The following is a 23,817-nucleotide window of genomic DNA, read 5'->3' as shown; positions in this document are numbered from 1 at the left end:
GATGAAAAAGTTCTAGAGATGGATGGTGATAGTTGTACAACAAGGTGAATGTACTTAATGCCACTGAACTGTACATTAAAAAATTGTTAAGATGATAAATTTATTTTATATGTAGTTTACCAGAACTAAAAATAAAATTTTAAAGAGATATAAAAATGCATCTATTGTTGTATTACCTATACTAGGTTTGATGATTAAGGCAATGCCTGCTCTACTCACTAGGATAGGACTACTGGTTAGGGCTTCCCTGGTGGCTCAGACCATAAAGAATCTACCTGCACTGCAGGAGAGCTCAGGTTAGATCCTTGGGTTGGGAAGTTCCCCCAAAGAAGGAAATGGCAACCCACTCCACTATTTTTGTCTGGGAAATCCCATGGACAAAGGAGCCTGGTGGGCTATAGTCCATGGGGTCTCAAAGAGTCAGACATGACTGAGCGACTAACACACACATGTGTGCACACACACACACACACACACACCTTACTGGGTTAACACAGTTTGTTGATAAGTATTAAATTCTTCCAAGACATCCATGGAGAAAGTGTTAGGTGGTTTGGCTTCCTCTGTTAGAACACTAAATGGTACTCAGTTCAGTTCAGTTGCTCACTCGTGTCTGACTATTTGTGACCCCATGAACTGCAGCACACCAGGCCTCCCTGTCCATCACCAACTCACGGAGTTTACTCAAACTTTTGTCCATTGAGTTGGTGATGCCATCCAACCATCTCATCCTGTGACATCCCCTTCTCCTCCTGCCTTCAATCTTTCCCAGCATCAGGGTCTTTTCCAATGAGTCAGTTTGTATCAGGTGGCCAAAATATTGGAGTTTCAGCTTCAGCATCAGTCCTTCCAATAAATATTCAGGACTGATCTCCTTCAGAATGGACTGGTTGGATCTCCTTGCAGTCCAAGGGACTCTCAAGAGTCTTCTCCAACATCACAGCTCAAAAGCATTAATTCTTTGGTGCTCAGCTTTCTTTATAGTCCAACTCTCACATCCATACATGACTACTGGAAAAACCATAGCCTTGACTAGACAGACCTTTGTTGGCAAAGTAATGTTTCTGCTTTTTTAATATGCTATCTAGGTTGGTCATAACCTTCCTTCCAAGGAGTAAGTGTCTTTTTATTTCATGGCTACAGTCACCATCTGCAGTGATTTTGGAGCCCCCCCAAAACACAACGTCTGTCACTGTTTCCCCATCTATTTGGCATGAAGTGATGGGACCAGATGTCATGATCTTAGTTTTCTGAATGTTGAGCTTTAAGCCAATTTTTCCACTCTCCTCTTTCATTTTCATCAGGAGGCTCTTTAGTTTTTCTTTGCTTTCTGTCATAAGGGTGGTGTCATCTGCATATCTGAGGTTACTGATATTTCTCCCAGCAATCTTGATTCCAGCTTGTGCTTCTTTCAGCCCAGCATTTCTCATGATGTACTCTGCATATGAGTTAAATAAGCAGGGCAACAATATACAGCCTTGACGTACTCCTTTTCCTATTTGGAACCAGTCTGTTGTTGCATGTCCAGTTCTAACTGTTGCTTCCTGACCTGCATACAGATTTCTCAAGAGGCAAGTCAGGTGGTCTGGTATTCCCATCTCTTTCAAATTTTCCACAGTTTATTGTAATCCACACAGTCAAAGGCTTTGGCATAGTCAATAAAGCAGAAATAGATGTTGTTCTGGAACTCGCTTGCTTTTTCGATGATCCAGCAAAGGTTGGCAGTTTGATCTCTGGTTCCTCTGCGTTTTCTAAATCCAGCTTGAACATCTGGAAATTCATAGTTCATGTATTGTTGAAGCCTGGCTTGGAGAATTTTGAGCATTACTTTACTAGCATGTGAGATGAGTGCAATCGTGCGGTAGTTTGAGCATTCTTTGGCATTGCCTTTCTTTGGGATTGGAATGAAAACTGACCTTTTCCAGTCCTGTGACCACTGCTGAGTTTTCCAGATTTGCTGGCATATTGAGTGCAGCACTTTCACAGCATCATCTTTCAGGATTTGAAATAGCTCAACTGGAATTCCATCACCTCCACTAGCTTTGTTTGTAGGGATGCTTTCTAAGGCCCACTTGACTTCACATTCCAGGATGTCTGTCTCTAGGTGAGTGATCACACCATTGTGATTGTCTGGGTTGTGAAGATCTCTTTTGTACAGTTCTTCTGTGTATTCTTGCCACTTCCTCTTATTATCTTCTGCTTCTGTTAAATGTCACTAACTATACTAAATTCCTAAGTTATAGTCACATGGGGGTGCCTCTTCTTAAAAGACATTTTTTGGGTAATTCTCCAGATGCATTCTACAGAGTCATTGAGAGTTATACCTAGGGTATGTGGTGTTTGAGGCACAGCCTGGGCTCCTGGTGCTGGAGTAAGTTCAAGGAGCACTGGCAGGAGAGTATTTAAGATGAAAGTCATAGTGAGCTGGCGCCTTTGGCTTTTTCTTTGTATGATGTGGGTGAGGAGGAGGTAACATCTCAGGGTTTTGAGCAGAGGAGTATCATGACAGCATATATGCTTAAATGTACATGAACTATACTATGTGGGAGATAAAATGGAAATGCAGAAATGGAATTCAGAGGAGGGTGCAAGATTGCTTTTAGTTGGGGAAATCATGGAACAGAAACCTAAGGCTAAGCCACAGAGAAAAATAGATTTATTCCTTTTCACATTTGAGCATGCTTGAGAAATCTCTCAAAAGCAAAAACAAGAGTTTCTCTGCTGGTATTACTCTGTACTATTAATTTGTTTGTTGATGTCAGTAAATCAGCTATCATTTACTGAGTCCTGTGTTAGCCCAGACTCTCAGTACTGAAGCATCTGCAGTGACTGCCCCAGAGGTTGATCTCAGCATACCTAGGGCTCCTAGGCACAGGTTCTGTAATTTTAAAGTTCCTTGGTATTTAGCAGAATAGCAGGAGTGTTTTTTCTTAAGAGTTCAAGATAGAATCACTGGCCACAGTATATTTCAATATTTAATTTTAGAACGATTCCTTTAACAATTGATCTTGAAACATTTGGTTTTTGCTGCTTTCTAGTTTAGCTCCCTTTAAGGAGTCTATCTCATTATGTGCCCTAAGTTGTCACAGGAGAGATGCTGGTTTTAATTTTGAACCTAGAAGCCAGTTCAGGAGACCATAGGTGATACACTTAGTTCCCTGATCAACGGGGCTGAATGTCATCAAATAAAAAGTGTAAATAATTTGGGCCTGGGGATTTTAGAGTTCTTGGAAGAACAAAATCAATCTTACCTTCTATCCCCTTAAGAAAACTTTGAATATTTATAGTAATGCTTTCCTCAAACTCAACCTGACCGTAAGGAGTGATGGAATAGTATAAAGTACCAAATAAAGGAAGCATGTGTGTGCATAATAAGAATCACAAACAGCAAACTCTAAATTTGAGTCTCAAGTGTGGTAAGTATCATAATATGAAAAAAAATTGACCATTTTCCCATCTGAAATGACTTGTCAATGTTCTTTTTTTTGACTCCCAAATACTCATGTAAGAGGTTCTACCACAAAGTTAGAGTTTAATAGTAGAGAGAAGCAGAACTTAATTGTATCTTTCATTTCTGTAGGCACATCGCTTCTTATACACTCATCAAATTATTCTGTGATTGGTACATAACTGAAAATATTCTAACTTTGTTAGCAAATTGAATTAAACTTTCTTAAATATTGGAAAATCTTGTCAGAACTTTCCAAATTATTATTTCTTTTTCTTCCTTCCTGAGTCTGAAATCTTTACTTAGGGCAAGTTAAGAATTTAAATGTATATTCTAGTTTTGTTTTAATTATAATATTTTCTCTTTGGAAAAAAAAATATTTGGATGGTGATTGACTAATCATAAAAGGTTATGTTCTAAATCAGAAATGACCAGAGTTTTGACATTTAAGGAATGTAGCCTGCCAGACCTCACGGCCCATGGAATTCTCCAGGCAAGAATATTGGAGTGGGTAGTCATTCTCTCCCTTCTCCAGGAGATCTTCACTACCCAGGGATTGAACTCAGGTCTCCTGCATTGCAGGCAGATTCTTTACCATCTGAGCCACCAGGGAAGTCTCAATCTTTTCCCTATATGTTTACAAACATTCATATGTATACATATTCTTACCTATTTGACCATACTATTCATTGGTCTGGCAACTACTTTTTTTTTCCCTTAAAACTATATCATATTTATTTTTCTGCATCAGTACATTTAATTTTATTTTAGATATAAAAGTCTAGAGACCTGCTGGGAAGCAATCTGCAGATGAATTTTATTTGATACGGGCCACATCATGTGTTTGGAAAAAATTGAATTGGAATCTTTTTTTGGTAACAAATGTTTTGCTTCCTACTAGCTGAACTCAGTTGGAGAAGGAAATGGCAACCCACTCCAGTGTTCTTGCCTGGAGAATCCCAGGGATGGGGGAGCCTGGTGGGCTGCCGTCTATGGGGTCGCACAGAGTCGGACACGACTGAAGCGACTTAGCAGCAGCAGCTGCACTCAACTCGTCATCATATCTACTCCGTGATCTGAAACATTTACCTTTGTGACTCCCAAACAATAGTATCCCACTGTAGAGCTGTATTGCAGTGTTGTAGTCTCATTTATTTAACTCCTCCTCATAGTCAAACTTTAAGTTGCCAGCCACCCTCCCATATATATATTTTTTAATTATTGAAAGCAATACTTCTCTGACTTTCTTTAAGTGTGTATTCTATGTTATTTCTTTAGTATGGATTTTCAGAAGTGATATTGCTGGATTGTGGGGTATTATACATGTGAATCTTTCATAGACACTGGAAATTACCCTACAACAAAAAAAAGTTTATGCTTCCAGGAAAAGCATATGAATCAAATTTCCCTACACTTTTCACTAATGGGTTGAATGAATTTGTTCAATTTTTTCCATTTTGAAAGGTAAAAAAAGTAATTATGGTCTTAACTAGAATTTTTTAAACTATTAAGGAAATTGACTACATTTTCAAATGTTTATTAGGGTGTGTGTATAATATTCTATGAATTACATATTCCTATGGTCATTTGTATTTCATTTGGATTGTTTGAAATGTAAAACATTAACTATTTATTCTAAGTATTAAGAATATCTTCTTTTAGTTCCTTGGTTATCTTTCAACTTTATTAGTACTACTTTTGGCATACAGGAGTTTAAAAGTTTTATATAATTAAATTTCACATCACTTCATAAAAATCTCTTTGTTTTAGCAGGCTTGAAGGGGAATTCATATTAACATATATTGTTTTGGGGATGTAAGTAACAGTACAAGTAGGTAAAATTTACCAAAAACCCCCAAAAAACCCAACATATAAATGTATACAGCAATGTTTAATTGCAGAATTAGGTATAAGAATAAAATCACAAGAAATGAATATTTCCTCAATATTCAGCAAATATTTATCACTTTCTATGTTCAGACTTTCAAACATTTGAAAGTTTGAAACTGAATATTGAAATTTCCCCTAAAATATCCTTAGTAAATATCATGTGGTATGGAAGCTAGTATTCTTTTGGAATTTTTGTTTTCAATTTATATGTATTTTCTGGAAACAAGAGAAATCATACCATGATGTTACTTCTCCCTCCATACTGTATTAAGCAATGTGGGGATTCAAAGTAGCTTGCTAGGGATTAAAGACATTATAAATTAAATCCCCATCTCTCTCTTTTTTCATCTCTTACATTTGACCAATGATAGAACTGACTTTCTTTAATTGAACTTTGTGGTAAAAATTTCAATATGAGTTTACCCAAAGTAGGTATCTTATTTGTAATTGGTATTTCAACCATAGTCAACAGTATGTTGTGGATTTATTTTGAGGATGATATAATGGCTGAAATTAATATAGCAATGGATTGCAGAAGTTCTTCTGAGTTTTCAGCTTGGAAAACTTTTTAAGTCATCTTCCTTGGTGATTATAGAGGTTGTTATGGGTTTGCAATGGTACTTGTCTCTATTCCAGAGGTTCTGATCTATGGGCCCCATTTGTAAAGAATCAAATGTTAAAAAAGCACAATTTTTAAGTTCATGTTTGAATACTCTCTGTTTCAAAATCCAAGAGTCTCTTGCGATGCTGAATTTGAGATAGCCTGCCTTGACTTTGGGATCCACATGTTCAGGTTTGCCTGTAGAACTCTGGTGGCCAATAACACAAACTCTGAAGTCATATTGAATCAGTGCAGGAAGAGGATCGAAGGCTGAAATCACATGCTTGATCTAAGCAGAGCAGAGAGGCAAAGGCATACCCACGAAAACAGATCTTCTCTCCCCACAGGGAATGAAGGACCAGGCGGCTCCAGGCCTGCGGAGAGAGGGTAGAAGCCGTATTTCTGTGTGCTGAAGCTGAAATGCACAAAGAGTAGAGATGTCTGCTTCATCAGCGCTGGCAATCTGTCATACTTCTTACGTTCATATTTGACAAAATTAGCAGACAAGAAGTTAACTTTCAGATATCTCTGGAATGCTGTCCTAAAGGTTTCCCATGTTGCCACTTACACCTTGTACATTTTTTCAATCACCACAATAGTGAGAATGAACTGTGGAAACCCTGACTGCATTATTTTAATTAGCTGGTGGTTGTGTATTTGTTAGTACATTAGATAATTATACGTTAGATGCTCTGGGATCACAAGTATGAGTATGACTGGACTCTGACAGGACAGAAAGTCACAGGATCATATAATGGTTAAACGCCTTCCCGTTCCATTGCTTGTTTGAGTACTAGTTCTACCACTTAATGTCTCTAAGCTTCAGTTTCTTCAGCTGTGATATGGGAGTAATAATAACATTTTATAGATTAAATTAGATAGTGTATATAAAGTGTTTGACACAGTGCCTGAAACCAGGTAAGTGCTTGATAAATGTTTATTGTGATTATCATTATTGTGATCGTGATTGCTATGCTGCTACTATTACTACTATTGGATAATGTATGAATTACTAATTGCCTGTTAACCTCTGAATCACCCTTCTGAGAAATGCAGCCAGAGTCGTCATCTGATGTAAAAGTTTTCATGTTACCCTGTTACACTGACCACAGTGGATTGAACCAAGAGTTGACACGCATAGCCAAGGGTTCTCAACTGTTATCCTCGTGACATACTTTTGAGTAGTGGAAATTTTGTCAGCCTTGAAGAGACTGAAGTCCATTCATGTGATGGTGTAGGTGACTTGGTTGCCTTCAACACCATGTGGCTATATAATTATTAGTATTTGCTACTACACTGATCCCACCCATATACTCATGAGTCATGGTTCTGGCACTGAACTGAAGCTAGTCTAAGCTTTTTTCATGGTAGCTTATGTTCGAGGGGCCCCATTGCCTAGCCACGCAGCTCAGTGCTCTATCTCATAGGCACTGATTGACTTCTCAGTCAAGCCTTCAGATTTGTGAGTGACTGAGGCATTCAAGGTGGTGGTGGGGGCTTATGGCATACAATTTGAAAAACTACCCCTTTTGCCTAGGAAAGCCACACAGAACAGTGGATCCCAAAGTTTGTGTATGTGCATGGAGGGTGCAGAAAGGAATAAATGTGTGAGAATTACCTCCTCTCCCACCAACACATCTTGAAAATAAGACTTAAATTGAAATTCAGGGAACTACTTGATAGGACTCTCTATTCTTCCTTATTAAATTTCAGGAATGTTTCCAATATGGCAACTATCATGTACTGACTTGTAAAGATTTATGAATCTTTATTGTTTAGGATAAAGCTAGGCTGCTGAAATATAGAGATCCTACAGTGCCGTGGCTTAAAAACGTGGAAACTTTTTTGTCACATTAGAGTTCCAACATGACCCCTTTCTTTCAAGATTCAGGTTCTCTCAAAGCCCTTTTTCTGATGGGTTCAAGGGTGCTGTCATCATCTGCATAGTATACCCTGGATCACCACCACCATATCCTGGTTTAGGCTGGTTGCAAGGGGAATAAGAACACAGAAGAAGCAAGCTCAAGACCTCAAGGGCCAGTTACAGAGGGGCACCGATCACTTCTGTTCAATTCTATCAGTGAGAACTTAGTACATGGCTATTCTTAACTACAAGAGAGCCTGGGAAATATCATTGAGCTGAGTAGTCACGTGTACAAATGGAATGGCGAATGGATTTTTGGTGGGCAACCTGCAGTCTCAACAGACCAGGTATACAGCTGTAGTGTCAAATGATATCTGTGATGGAAACACTGTAACAAAAATTCAGCTATCATTAAATTTTTAGAGAAGAAAAAGGTTATGATTTATTAAGAGTTACTTATATACATATACATATTCATAAATGTATCTTGCTAAGGTTCTCAGGATGACATTGCATTAAACAGTAGGAACATGATATGAGAAACTATAGCTTCTGGTGTAATACAGGGCATTTAAGGTCTGTGATTTGGGGTACTTTTGATTTTGCCCCAACACTGCATTATCCACATGACTTTGGCCAATGCATTTAACCTTTCTGGACCTCATTCTTTAAATTCCGTAAAGTTTATTTTATTATCATTATTTAATTGGAGGATAATTGCTTTACAATATTGTGTTGATTTCTGCCATATATCAACATGAAAGTTTCAACAGCACAGATCAGATCAGATCAGTCGCTCAGTCGTGTCCGACTCTTTGCAACCCCATGAATCGCAGCACGCCAGGCCTCCCTGTCCATCACCAACTCCCGGAGTTCACTCAGACCCACGTCCATCGAGTCAGTGATGCCATCCAGCCATCTCATCCTCTGTCGTCCCCTTCTCCTCTTGCCCCCAATCCCTCCCAGCATCAGAGTCTTTTCCAATGAGTCAACTCTTCGCATGAGGTGCCCAAAGTACTGGAGTTTCAGCTTTAGCATCATTCCTTCCAAAGAAATCCCAGGGCTGATCTCCTTCAGAAGGGACTGGTTGGATCTCCTTGTAGTCCAAGGGACTCTCAAGAGTCTTCTCCAACACCACAGTTCAAAAGCATCAATTCTTCGGCGCTCAGCCTTCTTCACAGTCCAACTCTCACATCCATACATGACCACAGGAAAAACCATAGCCTTGACTAGACGAACCTTTGTTGGCAAAGTAATGTCTCTGCTTTTGAATATGCTATCTAGGTTGGTCATAACTTTCCTTCCAAGGAGTAAGCGTCTTTTAATTTCATGGCTGCAGTCACCATCTGCAGTGATTTTGGAGCCCAGAAAAATAAAGTTTGACACTGTTTCCACTCTTTCCCCATCTATTTCCCATAAAGTGATGGGACCGGATGCCATGATCTTTGTTTTCTGAATGTTGAGCTTTAAGCCAACTTTTTCACTCTCCACTTTCACTTTCATCAAGAGGCTATTTAGTTCCTCTTCACTTTCTGCCATAAGGGTGGTGTCATCTGCATATCTGAGGTTATTGATATTTCTCCCGGCAATCTTGATTCCAGTTTGTGTTTCTTCCAGTCCAGCGTTTCTTATGATGTACTCTGCATAGAAGTTAAATAAACAGGGTGACGATATACAGCCTTGATGTACTCCTTTCCCTATTTGGAACCAGTCTGTTGTTCCATGTCCAGTTCTAACTGTTGCTTCCTGACCTGCAAACAGATTTCTCAAGAGGCAGATCAGGTGGTCTGGTATTCCCATCTCTTTTAGAATTTTCCACAGTTTATTGTGATCCACACAGTCAAAGGCTTTGGCATAGTCAATAAAGCAGAATTAGATGCTTTTCTGGAACTCTCTTGCTTTTTCCATGATCCAGCGGATGTTGGCTATTTGATCTCTGGTTCCTCTGCCTTTTCTAAAACCAGCTTGAACATCAGGAAGTTCACAGTTCACATATTGCTGAAGCCTGGCTTGGAGAATTTTAAGCATTACTTTACTAGAGTGTGAGATGAGTGCAATTGTGCAGTAGTTTGAGCATTCTTTGGCATTGCCTTTCTTTGGGATTGGAATGAAAACTGACCTTTTCCAGTCCTGTGACCACTGCTGAGTTTTCCAAATTTGCTGGCATATTGAGTGCAGCACTTTCCCAGCATCATCTTTCAGGATTTGGAATAGCTGAACTGGACAGTTCTGTCCTATTACTTCTGTCTTCAAAATATATCTTAAAAACCATCCACTCTTCTGTTGCTACCATCCTAGTCCCATATTCATTCAGAGTCTATAAATCCAACCCCTTTCCCTTCTTCAGTCCCATCTCAAGTTGTTTTTCTCAGATTTATCTCCATTTTTTTTTTTTTTTTTCTGTTTCTAGACTACTTTGAGCTCTTCTTCTGCAAAACCTTTGCATTCATTTGTCTGTCTGAGTATATCTCCCTTCCCTGTCTTTGGCATGATCACCTCCTCCTCATCCTTCAGGGTTCAGCTTTGATGTTACCTCTTTAAATGTCACTTCCTGGACCACCCTATCCAAAGTAGACTTCTTCCAACATTATCTATCTCAAGCATAGTTAATTTTCTGTAATCATATTTCATATGCAATTGTCCGTTTTATTTACTTTTTTTCCTATTTCACTCATTGCATGATTAACTTTCACTAAACTACTAGTTAGGGTAAGGAAACATTTCTGTGTTATTCATCCTTCTAACTTCATCACCTACTATAGTGCCCTGCACCTAGTAGGTGGTCAGTAAATTGTTCAATACATTAATATAGAACTTTATAAATGTATGACCTGATAACTAGCTGATTATCTGACTCTGTGACCCCACAGACTGTACCTTCCAGGCTCCTTTGTCCATAGGATTCTCCAGGCAAGAATTCTGGAGTGGGTAGCCATTCCCTTCTCTAGGAGATCTTCCTGACTCAGGGGTTGAACCTGTGTCACCAGCATTGTGGGCAGATTCTTTATCAGGGAATCTGATAAAGGAAGGGAAGCCCAATTAAAATATAATTTAATGTAATCAAAATTATACTTTAAATTTTATAGGAAAGATATTTAAAAGAATATGTCAATGAGCCCTATTTTGAGGCAAAATTTTTTCATAGTATGAATTTCTTTTTAAACTTTGTATTTTGTTGTTTCATATATATTATCCTATTTATCATTAAATATTCTGTGATTTGAATACTTTCTCAACCCAGTAAAGATGGGAGATGTTAGGGAGGGAATTCACTATTCTGAGGCCTTCATTTTGTCTTGTATAATTTTAATCATGACAGTCTTTATCAAGTCCATGTTTATTTAAATATTTATTTCCTTTTGCATATGTTGGGATTGAATATGTTGTTTTAATTAGCGGCATTGCTTTTTTGTTGCTAGATGTATTGTTTTGGCATTTGACCAAAAGCAAAACAGAATCAACGCAGTGTAATCTATGGCAAGGGAAATGAATCTCACTGTAAAATTGTGTTTTGTCAGCTACAAGCTAAGAGATACCCTGTTCAGCAAAGTAGGTATTAAAACAGTCATAAGTTTGTGCTCCATAATAGTCAGAATTGCCATTTCTTGGTCTCAGAAGAAAATTCTCTGTTTGGCCTACAACTGGGTAACAGTAAAATAAAATTGGAGGGGAAAAAGCAGCATATTCATTTAATAAGTTTTTATGTTTTACAAATAGAATATCAAACTTCTCGGACTCTGTAGAGTTCATCACGTAAATGTCGAGAGAGAATAGAATGAATCACGCAGGTGCTGTGTAAGAGGAATGGCAAATGCCTTTTCCTGAGAGTTGGTTTGAAATGGTTCATATATATTACTGGATAATTTTATCATGCCATATTATCACTGGATTTTATTTATTAACTTACTATTTCATAGTTACATGCTGATTTCCCTTTAATAAACTCCATATTTATTGAGTTCTCTTATGCCTGAGACATAACGGAAATGTTTTCAGATAGACAATAATCTCAGTCACATCACTGTGAAAGATAGGAACACTATTGTAATCTTTTTAAAAAGGAAATTCTGATGTTGTAATATAAATAGTCTTTAAAGCCAACTCTATTTCTGTAAACTCTTTGCCTCTTTTTAAAGTGGGCAATTGAAAGTTGAAAGGTGAGAGGAAGAGGGAAAAGCTGTCCCGTCAGGACTCAACTCCAAGTCAACCTTTACCCAGCAATGAGGTTCTATTGGTTCGACTTGGTAGGAAAATGTATCCATATACAAGGGCAAATGGTGCATGGGAACCTTGTCATCATACTATCCTCTCTAGGGTGCAATCGAGCACAAGGCATGGCTTTATAAAGTTTCCCACTAAAACTGTATCAAAATGTCACTGGGCCTGGAGTCCCACAGATATGAAACACCCCTGAAGCCAAAGAAGCCACTTACAGCCATTTATAGATTGATTCTAAACTTTACATTTTGGCGGAGAGACAGCTTTTAGTACCTATGTGCATATCCTTGAACCATCTATACATTCCATGTGAAACATCCTTGCTGAGGAAACCTTTAAAAAGCAGATTGATTTTTATAAGACAATGACCTTATGTTTCTATGTGTAATATGTCTACAGACTTTTTCTGTTAAAATCTCTGCTTTATTTTGTTCCAGGTAATGTAATAGAAGGGTCTACTGCAAAATGATTTGCAAATCTGAAAGGCATGGGTTTTTACCATAGATTTAGGAAGGGAGCTTAGTTTAAATTTTTAAGGCATAGAGTTCTTTTCTTTCCTCTCCTTCTCTTTAAAAAAATCTAGGACAGGAAAGAAAAAGATAAATACCTAGGAAACAAAAACTGCCTAAGATTTTAGGCTCTAGAAATAAAATGGTAGAAATGAAATTATTAAAAATGGCTTATTGGCAAATGCAGGTGAGATTTACCACCCCACCCTACATCATCATAGTACACATGTTGGAAATTATAATTTGTTATAACTTGTCCAATCTGTTAATATGGACAGAAAAACCCAAATGCATTTGAGAGCTAATTGAAAAGCATTTCAGGACAATATGCTTATTATTTATTATTCATTTACAATTACAGCCCAAATTTATGAAGGTGTAGCTTGCAAAATGTCATTCAGATGTAACATGGTGAAATTTAAAAACTTTTAAAATCCTTTGCTTTATAACAATCACAATAGCAACAAACCTAAGCTATGGCTCAGTGTGTACCGCCATTGCCTATGTGTAAAAAACACAGGCTTTAGGAAATACGCAATAGTCTCAGTAAGCTCAATTTTTATTGAGAGTGGCATTTTAAAAATAAAACATTCATTGTAAAGCAACCATTACTATAATATTGCTTGCTTTCACCGCCATTGAAAGTTTGGGACAGGAAAGAGAATTCGAAGATGTTTCCTCCTTTCTGGAGAAGATGCTTAATTGTGTAATGGGGGGTGTGTGTGTTAATTTTTGTTGTGTAATATATATATTTGTGTAACTATACATGTTTGTATAATTACAAGAATTATCTTAATTATAGTATACTTAAATATTTTAAAATTCTCTCTCATGTACAAGTTCATGAGTGAATCTTACAATCACTCGATTCTGAATCACTTCCTCTTTATTGATGACATGATACCCTGAGCGTCCTAATGAATGCAAAAAGGAGGAATAATTCTCTTCAAATCATTCAGAGTTTGAAGAAAAGTTGATCGTTCTAAGCATTCTCAGCATCATCATACAAATGTTAATTGTGCAGTTACCGTGTCTGATACATCGCTGCATTGTATGTCATTTCTAGGACTCTTCAGTTGCTCAGCCACATTCCCACAGACCGATATGGAGAGTATACATACCATGCTATAAGGCTATACAGCGGCATTAAAAGAAAGAAAGGACATCCTAGCACTGCGTATCACTCTTGGGTGGTAACTGAGAGACTGAGAAAGTACTTCGTGTTTGGTCAGGGTGAGGCCAGGAAGCGCTTGTCATTGCTCTTCAGTGTGTCAAGAAAAGCTCCACGAAGAGAGAGACTTTAAAGAAGGGAGTGGAGTCACCAAGTTTGCAGAGAGAGGCTATATCAGGTGTAAGGTATGTAATCATGAAGATGCCTTATTGATATCAGTGTGAGAAGATTAGACAACAGAGGCAAGGAATACATTTGCTTCCCAGGAGTAGTGTGCTAACAGAATGATAAGACTTGTCGCTGAGCTGCTCTGAGCAAACCACTTTGTTGGGCGGGGAAATAACCTGCCAGGGATAGGGAAGTACCTGGAAAGGGGAAAGTTCATTGATACAGTTCAGCTGATAGGATTGAAAAGAAGACATATTTGAGATGTGAAAGAAGAGGGGGCAGGCTTTAGAAAAGACCAGAAGGTTCTTTGAAGTGACTTGAATACAGAACAAAGCGAGGAGTAATAGCTCAGGGAAGAAAGATGTGCATTCAGTACTCCTGTACAAGGAGAAGGTGACTCTAATGTTTTAATCATAAGGTGTATGGACTGTTGTGATTTGGATTTGGGGGGAGTTAATTCATTGACTTCAAAAGAACTGCTAAGATGTTTCCCCGTAACACAGTATAGGCCTCAGGGAATTGCCAATACCTCTAGAAGTTGGGATTCCCTTAAGTAAGGACCACCCACCCCAGGGCTGTGGCCCTCACCATAGCCAAAAACGCCTCTAAGGGCTCACTCGCCATTTGGCTCAGTTCTAGGTACTATGTAGCCAGGCTTTGAGGACACAGTTTTCAAAATCATATCAACATCTTTCTGAGGCATAGCAATCATCTAATCTGCCTGCAGAATTATGTTACTGTGAAAAGTGATGTCTCAAAACCCATAAATTTACGATGTTAAAATGAGTCATTTTTGATATCCTTTACAAGCTAAAAAGTACTCAGGCCTGTTGACAAAGCAAAGAAATGGTGTCAAAAATAATTTTAAAACCTTTTGACCTATAAGGTTTAAAAGAATTAGGCACAGATTCTTTGCTTTAAGCCTCTTGGTGAAAAGAAATATGGTACTCTGCCAGACTGTTTGATTGACAGTAGCGTTTGTAGTTTCAGCTGCTAATACAGTATGCTTCTTGTACATTCTGAGTGGGTAAATATAGAAGACTATTTGTCACCTGGGTTGATGGATTACAAATAAGTGAGACAATGTGGTTAGGGTTCTGAAGTATAAATGAAAAGTCAAAAACCTTATATTATTTACCATACAATGATTGTGATTTAAGATTTGTTATTCCTATTACATCAGTAGAAATGGTTGGGTTTTAAAATAAGCATGTTACTCATTTTTAATCATCTCTTTCCATTACATAGTTATTTGCTACAAGAATGCATCAATTAAGTGTACCAAAAACCTGATTAAAATGAAGGACTTATTATAGATAGCCGCATTTATTTTTAAATATCATGATTCAAGTATCTTAAAATTTTTCCACTCATAGGACCTATGACTAATGACATGTTTCTCCACCTAAATAAAGCTTTTGTTGTTTTCAGCAGCTAATTAGTGTTCAAGCTTATTGTACTCACATAGGCTTAGAATAGTGGTGTTTCTGAAAAAATCTTTCTTGGTCAATAGCCCTCTAATAATATTGATTTCTCTTTGTACAACATTTTGAATTTGCTTAAGTGTTACAAGTGGTGTAACATAATTTCAAAATGATATCATGAATGGTTCAGTAATTAATATTTTCAAAGAATTGTGCTATTCAAGATGAAAAGATTATTAAGGTGTTATTACTGAGTCTTTGGACTTAGGAAAAAAAAAATTTGCTTTGGAAAGCACATTATCACCTTTCAAGACAAGAAGTAAAATTGGCATTTTTAGCATGCTACTCTTATCTTTATTTGCTGATAAAGAAAGAATCCAGAGTTTTTCAAAACTTTAAATGAAAGGCTATGGTAAGGTTCACATTACCCAATCTTAAAGGATAAAAGCCATAAACGAATGGGAACAAAATAGAACAATAGCCCTTGACATTTTATTTCAGAACTTTAAAAAAATTACTATTGTAAACAAAACACAACATGTGAAGTCTATTTATTTTCTATGTAATTAATAAAGTGTTATATTAAATACACGAAAGCATAAAAATTAATGCTCTGTAATTACAGCTTCATGTCACAATACTAACATCTCATAATGGATATTCAGCTTGTTTTTGAGTTGGTTCTTTTAATGTCTATATTTAAAGGCTGTTTATATTAAAGGAGAGGGAACATACTCAATTCTTATTCAATTCAATTCATGCAACTTGTGGTTTGGTTTAAAGAGCTGTGTTAGAGGCAAAGATTCTATTATTCTTGAATTGCCATCAAAATGTATTTGCTAGTCAAAACTACCTACATCTGACAATATGTGTTATCAGAATAATGGGAGATTTGAGCTTACATTTTATAAGCAAATTATAATTCAATACTTTGAAATATACAGTATTTAAAAACTGTATACTATATAATTTAGAACTCAATATCAATAATACACTCTTGGTAAAATAAAACAGTTACTTTAAATGTGATTTTATCCTCTTTTTAAAAAATAAATTGCTTTATAGCACCATGATTCAGACAGGACTAGTTAATTGCTACCTTACTTGAATATCAGTCTGGTTTCTCACCTGTTCCGAGAAATGCTAGTTTACAAATTTAAGTTGAATAATTGACATTAAAAGTATATACATCTTGTTAAAGCCTGAAACCAGAGGCTATGTCTTATATGTTGGGATTTCAAGCAAATAAGGACAAATCAGTAGAGCCAGTAAAACTCAGATATCAAGTTATTATTTTGTTTTCCAGGAAGAATCATCTGATATTAGAGTTTTAAATCACTGGATGTTAGAGTTTTAAATCTGTTGCATTCCAGTCTCCTCATTTTATGGATAAAGAAATGGAAGTGTGAGGTAAAGAAATTCTGCAGTAGAGGTCACATAATAGTAAGTGGGGTAGCGGCACTCGAGAGCAATGCTCCTTTTACTACACAGCACGGTCACTAATGGGCCAGGGTAATTTAACCCAGCATTTCCTGGAACTCGGTAGTCAAGATTCCCTGATTCATTTCACAGAAATACTACACTCCATGCTGCTTACAGATACTATTTTTTGGGATACTTTCAACAACAACAAAAATAAAGCACAAGTAAACTTTTAATTGAAAGAGCACAACAGATAGAAATTATGGACACCAAAGGAGGCCCCCTCAGTCTTTGCTCTTGCCACGTTGATGGTATAAAAAATGGAGAGTTATGAGACATTTCCAGCTACACTGACTCTTTAAACTTTGTGGAGATTATGGTAGAAAATATTTCTCCTCTATTTTTGCCCATGGAGGGTGACTTTAAGAAGAGAATTGACAGTGTATCATTTTTATATAGAACTGATTGTCTTAATGATTAGGAGATAGTTAGGCATCATTTAACAGAATGGTTTTCAACAACTTGACAGAACTCTTCTGAGGAATAGTATCAGCAGCCTGACTACTCTGATGGTGAAAGCTTACAGAATGGACTTTTCCAATTGAGGTCAAGATTTAACCATTCAAGACTCTAAAGAATGGAGCACAAAGCCAGTTGTATGAGGCATAAATCAAAGTCGGTGGGTCCAGTTGGGAAAGACCTGTTAGTATCTATTACTGTTAGTGCTTCTAGAAATCATGCACAGGAATTCCCTCTGCTTTACTCCTGGCCATTTTCTTTTTTGCTTGAATTAGATGTTAATTATTAAAATCTTATGAATTGCAAAGTATTGTTTTACAAATGTAAATGACTGTAACTTTAATAATATCTTAGAGAATATTATCAGTAAGAGTTAATTTATTTACTCAGACTTTAGTAATAAATTCAAGATTTAGCCTGTGCCTCTAGATTCATAGCTTATTATCTTTTTTATCAAGTTCTAGGTTTAAGTGCCTCTTATGTACACACAGAAAAATAAAGGCATTTCTAGATTTAGGGTCTGAAGGAAATGAGAAGCTATTATATGGAATATTAATAAGGATTCAAATAAGAATTGAAAAAGTCAGTCAAGAACTCTGAGGCTGAATTCATCGAGACCTCCGATGCCGTCATCTTCAGTGGTGACGCTGGCATTGTAAAAATTGTTTCTATGTGTGGGGACAGCTGCCATAAATTTTCAAGCAATTTTTGAAAATGTGTTTGCATAAAGTTTCCCATGCCTGACATCTTGGTTTTGGGCTTGTGAATATTTTAAAAGAACATAGGAGAACTTAAATACTTGATTGTTATTTAAAACTACTGGGCTTAATGTTCTTCAGGCAAAATCTAAATCAAGAGAACAGATTCATTCTATATTGGTGAAGAGTAAGAAACTTAATGAACTCAGGCAAGCCAAAGTCTGAACTCAAATTAAGTTCAATTCACACACTCATTTATTTATTGCTTTGGGTGAGTACAATTAAATGTGATAATTTATGTCCACTAATGGAAGCAGTCTGACATAGGAGTCACTGGTAAATGTACTCAATTTTATGTGAGAAACTCTGGGTTTTATTTACTACCAAAGTAAGGCAATAAGAAATACATCAATTTGATATTTGGCAAAACTAATACAATTATGTAAAGTTTAAAAATAAAATAAAAAAAAAAAAAAAAAAGAAATACATCATGATTAAACAAGTATTTGTTGTGTGAGAAACATTTATACCAGTATAGAGAAATTTAGCTGATGGTTGGCTGGAAAGTCAAGTTGGTAAAAGCTGACTTTAATGTATCTTTGTCTCGTGAGATGTGCTATACATATGACTATTGTAGTTTAGATAAAGTGAAAGGGCTTAAGTTTATCAAACATTTTTAGATCCTAAGTATAAGGCGATGTGAAGGTGCTTTATATAAACCAGTGTATTTAAACCTTGGAAAATAGCCTTGTAAAATAGTTTTGTTATTAACTACATCTTTGAATTGAGAAAAGAAAGATAACTTTTCCAGAGTTCCAGGATAGTATTCAAAGCCGAGATTTTGATTCCAATGTCCCCTTTCTTTTTTAAAAAAGTAGATTTTATTTATTATTTATTTAGTTTTGACTGCTCTGAGTATTGCTGCGCGTGGGACTTTCTCTGCTTAGGGTGAGTGACGGCTACTCTCTCGTGTGGTGTGAGGGTTTCCCAGTGTGGTGGCTTTTGTGCAGAGCATGGGAGCTAGGGCAGGCCGGCTCAGTACTTGTGGCACATGGGCTTAGCTGCCCTGCAGCACGTGGAATCTTTCTGGAGCAGGGATCAAACCCCCGTCCCCTTCACGGGCAGGTGAACTTAACCACTGGACCACCAGGGAAGTCCCCAACGCCCCCTTTTTTTCTGCTACATCACAGAGTTGTTGCAACTTCCTTCTCTAAACTAAATGAAGGCAGCATCCCAGACTTGGTACAGAACTCATCCTATTTACAAATTGTTTGGAAGTAAGGTCCTTTCAGTGATCCTTTGATTAATGAATTCTCTGGGAAGAAAATTCTTTCATCACAATAACAGGTTTTTAAAGATCCTACTTGAATTTTTTTGAAGTGTGGTAGCAGAAATTGCAGCTGCGTACGACAAAAATACCTCACTGCGCCAGTTTCTATTTGCCTTTGCCCAGCTGAAGAGAAACAGGACCAACTGTGAATAGAGCTGAGAGGCCTTTGAAAGTTATTTTCCTCTTTTAATCCTCACATTTTGAGCAGTTACTTGGCACCAGATAACGAGTTAGGTACTGTGTATTCATTTCTTGAAAAGTGGTGTTTTATCATCCTCCTTTTTACAGCCTTCTCTCACCTTGTCCCTTCCAACTCTCCATCAGGCAGACTTGCTCTCGCACTGCTGAGTTGGGGAAGACTTTGCTACCAGGCAACATTATTTATTGACTGAGAAACAATTACACTTCATTTTGAAGATGGTTCTTGGTGTTACCTCAAATGGTATTTGTACTTTTAAACCCCTGGTCAAGGCACATAGGAATCACTGGTGAACTTGTAAAAAGGCGTATTGCTGGACACCATCTAGGCATTTTAAATCACTGCATTTGTGATTGGCGTCCCAGAGAACTGCGTTTAAAGAAGTCTTGTCTCCTGATAGGAAAGTCTTCTTCTCTGTGAACAGATTCTAGAGATCCATGGGGAGCCTGATGGGAATCGTTTTATAGGCATTCTAGCTCCTGATTTATGCTTTTCTTCTATTCTTTCTTCCTCTCTCTATTCACTTACTCACTTGTTTATTCTTAGGCATTTGTGGTTTGCTGGCAACAATGGATGAGAAAGCAGTTTTTGCTCATGAAGAGCTTTTTATTTATATGAATATTATTCATTCATATAAACAGTGTCTCCCTCAGACCCAGGCAACAGGGGCACCTGCCCTGGCCTCTCTGCTTTAGAAAGCCTCACTCTGCATTCTCCTGTGTGTGGCCTGTCCTTTCCCATGGCGTGCAGCATTTGGAGGATAAAGGACATGTAATCACCAAAATCTGCTTCCTCTTCTAGACTGTGCGTTGGACCTGGAATTCTCTGCATTCTCCTCTTTCTTGAGTCCACCTGCTGAACTGTGCCTCTGATGTACACCCTCCTAGCCCCAAAGGCTGGTCCTGGACAGCAGTGGTAATAGGTGGAGCTGTAATATATATAACAGAGCTGGTTGTCGACATGTACACATCTGAAGTTGTTGCCATGTGGAAGAAAGTCAGTGCAAAGAGTTAATTGAGAAGAGAAGTCGATGTGATCCTGTCTTTGAGAAAAGCTGTTCCAGTGTGGCAAATTCTGGCTCAGAACTGCAAGGAGTTCAAGAATTCTAGCTTTGAACTCAGCCATCTAGAAGATATCTCTCTCATGGTGGAAGGACAGAATCTATTTTAGTTAACAGTTTATCAGCTTGATTTATAACTTTTAGGGTATATAATATTTGGGTATATAGCAAATGGGTTTCCATTTGGATCCTTGCTCTGGACCCTGCAAATGTTAGGGGAGAGCTGCTCTTGAAATTAAGAGAGCTCTGAGGAGGGGAGTCTCCTGTTGTGGGTGAATCAGGCGACACTTGAAGTGAATGTTGAACAATAGGTAGGAATTATTCAGGCAAGAAGGATGCGTGGAGACTGAGAGGGGATGGCAGGGCAAGCCGGGGCAGGGCATAGAATACACAAGTGACTTTAATGCATAAGCAAAGGCAAAGAGACTCCAAGTTGCCTGGTGTCTGTTTGGAACATAGCTCAGTTTGTTGGAACTTAAAGTGCAAGTAGAACAGAATTTACTGGAAAGCTGATGAAGCTCAGCCTTCAGGTTCTTTCACTTGAATAGTTCCTGATGATCTCTGGGGGTTGCTGGGAGTTATGGAAGTTTTAGGTGGGAAGGGGAGGCCAGGTTGCAATCTAGAAGCATATCTGTGTAAACATTTCTGTTTAAATGCCTAGAGACCTCCAGGAAAGGGACCTGTATTTTGAGGTTTCAACATTTGTTGTGATTTCTTTTTTTCACTCAAAAGGCATGTTTACTTTTGTATCTAATTTTGTTTCCTTTTCTTAAAGAAGATTCCTTCCTCAAATTACTGTGCCTGGAGAAGGCAGTGGCACCCCACTCCAGTATTCTTGCCTGGAAAATCCCATGGATCGAGGAGCCTGGTGGGCTGCAGTTCATGGAGTTGCTGGGAGTCGGACACGACTGAGTGACTTCACTTTGACTTTTCACTTTCATGCATTGGAGAAGGAAATGGCAACCCACTCCAGTGTTCTTGCCTGGAGAATCTCAGGGACGGGAGAGCCTGGTGGGCTGCCGTCTATGGGGTCGCACAGAGTCAGACACAACTGAAGCGACTTAGCAGCAGCAGCAGCAGGCCCCACCAAGCCTGGGACTGCCCTTGGGTTTATTAAATCTGGGGAGATGAGGTTGGTGAAGTTGCAGAGAACAAGACTTGATTCTTTGAAGGCCATGAGAGCCACCAAAGATTTAGGCTGAAAAGTGGCCTGGGTATTTTTGCATGGGGTATTTTCAAATGGTGGACCATTTGGAGACAGTTTTGGATTGGAGAGTTTTAGCAATCCCAAGTCGGGATGTGTTCGTAATCTAGAGCAGTGGAGGAGAAAAATTTTACTAGTAAAATTAGCAAAACTTTAAATTTGGATTAGAAACTTACCGGAAAAGAGTCAAAGATGGATTTGGGGTTTCTAACTTAAGGATCTTAATGGATGGAGCCCTGATTTAGGGATAAAAAATAAAGTCAGTTTTAAATGTGTTGAATTTATATCTTCATAGGACTTCCCAGGTGAAGAAGGTGATGGCATCCCACTCCAGTACTCTTGCCTGGAAAATCCCATGGACGGAGGAGCCTGGTGGGCTGCCGTCTATGGGGTCACACAAAGTCGGACATGACTGAATCGATTTAGCAGCAGGACTTCCTGGGTAAGTGGTAACGAATCTGTCTACCAGTGCAGGAGATGCAAGAGACAAGGAATGATCCCTGGGTTGGGAAGATCCCTTGGAGTAGGAAAATGCAACCCACTCCAGTATTCTTGCCTGGGGAATTCCACAGACAGAGAAGCTGGCAGGCTACAGACTATGGGGCTGCAAAGAGTCAGACATGACCGAATGTGCACACATACACAAGATATATAGGTGGAGATCTCCAGCAGCCTGTTAAATATGTAATTCTGAAGCTTGGGGAAGACGACTGGGCTGGCTAGGGATATCTGTGTTGTGTGTGTGTGTGTGTATGTGTGTGAGAGAGAGAAAGAGAGAGATGGGGAGTCATTTGCATTTTGAAACCATCAGAATGAATGAAGTCAATCAGAGAAAGCATTTAAAATCAATAAACCAATGAGCTGATGACAGGACTCTGAGAATCACAAGTGTTTCAGTAGTGAACAGAGGAGAGGGTACATTGAAGAACAGAGAAAAGTAAGCAGTTACTCAAAATTTTAGAAATCACAGGCCGTTTTTCCAAGGAGGGGCTAGTTGACAGTGCCAATTAAGCAATGATATTAAAAAGGATCCACTGATTCAGCAACAAAGGAAGTCACCGGAGATTTTTGGAGTAGGGTTGAAGTGGAGACAGAAAACAGCTCTAAATGGGTTGACAATTGACTTGGAAATGAGGAATGAAGACAGTATCTTTAAGAGTACAGTTACTCTTAAAAGTTAAGACACAAAAAAAGAGCATATTGTGCTCTGAAAGGGACTGAGCATCAGGTGAGTTCTATCTATCCATCATCTGTCTATACTATGTTTTGGCTGAGGATGGCTCACAGAGTAAGATTTCAGGGAGACTTGGAGGCAGGTATAATGCAAGAATCTTAGTAGGACTCATTTGCTATGCCTGGAGGTAACGAGATGAAGATGGTTGATCAGTCAAGTGACAGTGTTGGTAGCTGATGTTTCAGGCTTTGCTAAGGTGGTAGGAAGTCCATGGTGTGGTTTCCTCAGAAGCACTTACTTCTCTGCTCACATGATGTCACTAGGTTGAGTTTGGTGTTTTGCTGGAAGGCACAGCAGAAATTTATGCGTGCAAGCAATGGAGTGTTCTGGAGGTGAGAAAATACATGCTCAGCCATAAGCAATGAGGACTGAGGTTGGGCAGGGGAGAGAGAAACCAGAAAGCAACACCCAGGTGAGGCTGGAGACATCAGAGTTTTGAGGAAGTTCACAGAGAAGTATGAACAAAGAAAGGGTGGGAGGGAGCTGGGAGGTAGAACATCTTGCTTAGAGAGAGCTATTGGAGTTGTAGGTGGCAGAGGCACAATTGTGGGGGGTGGTGATGAGTTGAGAATCTAGCTGAAATTGTTGACATATAGTACACATGACCAAGTTGGTTGGAAGTGAAAATTATTCAGTTTAAAAGGTTTTGAAACTTCAGATAGGAAGTAACAACTTCTGAACTTTGTAAGATAAAATTTTGAGCAAGAATGAAGAAAAAAGAGAGGAGGCCTCATGAATTTCCTTTATATTTTCTAACACTGAGCTGTTATTAATATTAATTTGTTTATACTGATTCCAATAATTCAATTAAGGTAATAATTCATGATTATTAGTCTATTTAGAAACATTAAATAATTA

Source organism: Bos taurus, chromosome 6, assembly GCF_002263795.3.
Source record: "Bos taurus isolate L1 Dominette 01449 registration number 42190680 breed Hereford chromosome 6, ARS-UCD2.0, whole genome shotgun sequence".
Classification (NCBI taxonomy): domain Eukaryota; kingdom Metazoa; phylum Chordata; class Mammalia; order Artiodactyla; family Bovidae; genus Bos; species Bos taurus.
This window is presented reverse-complemented; position numbering follows the sequence as displayed.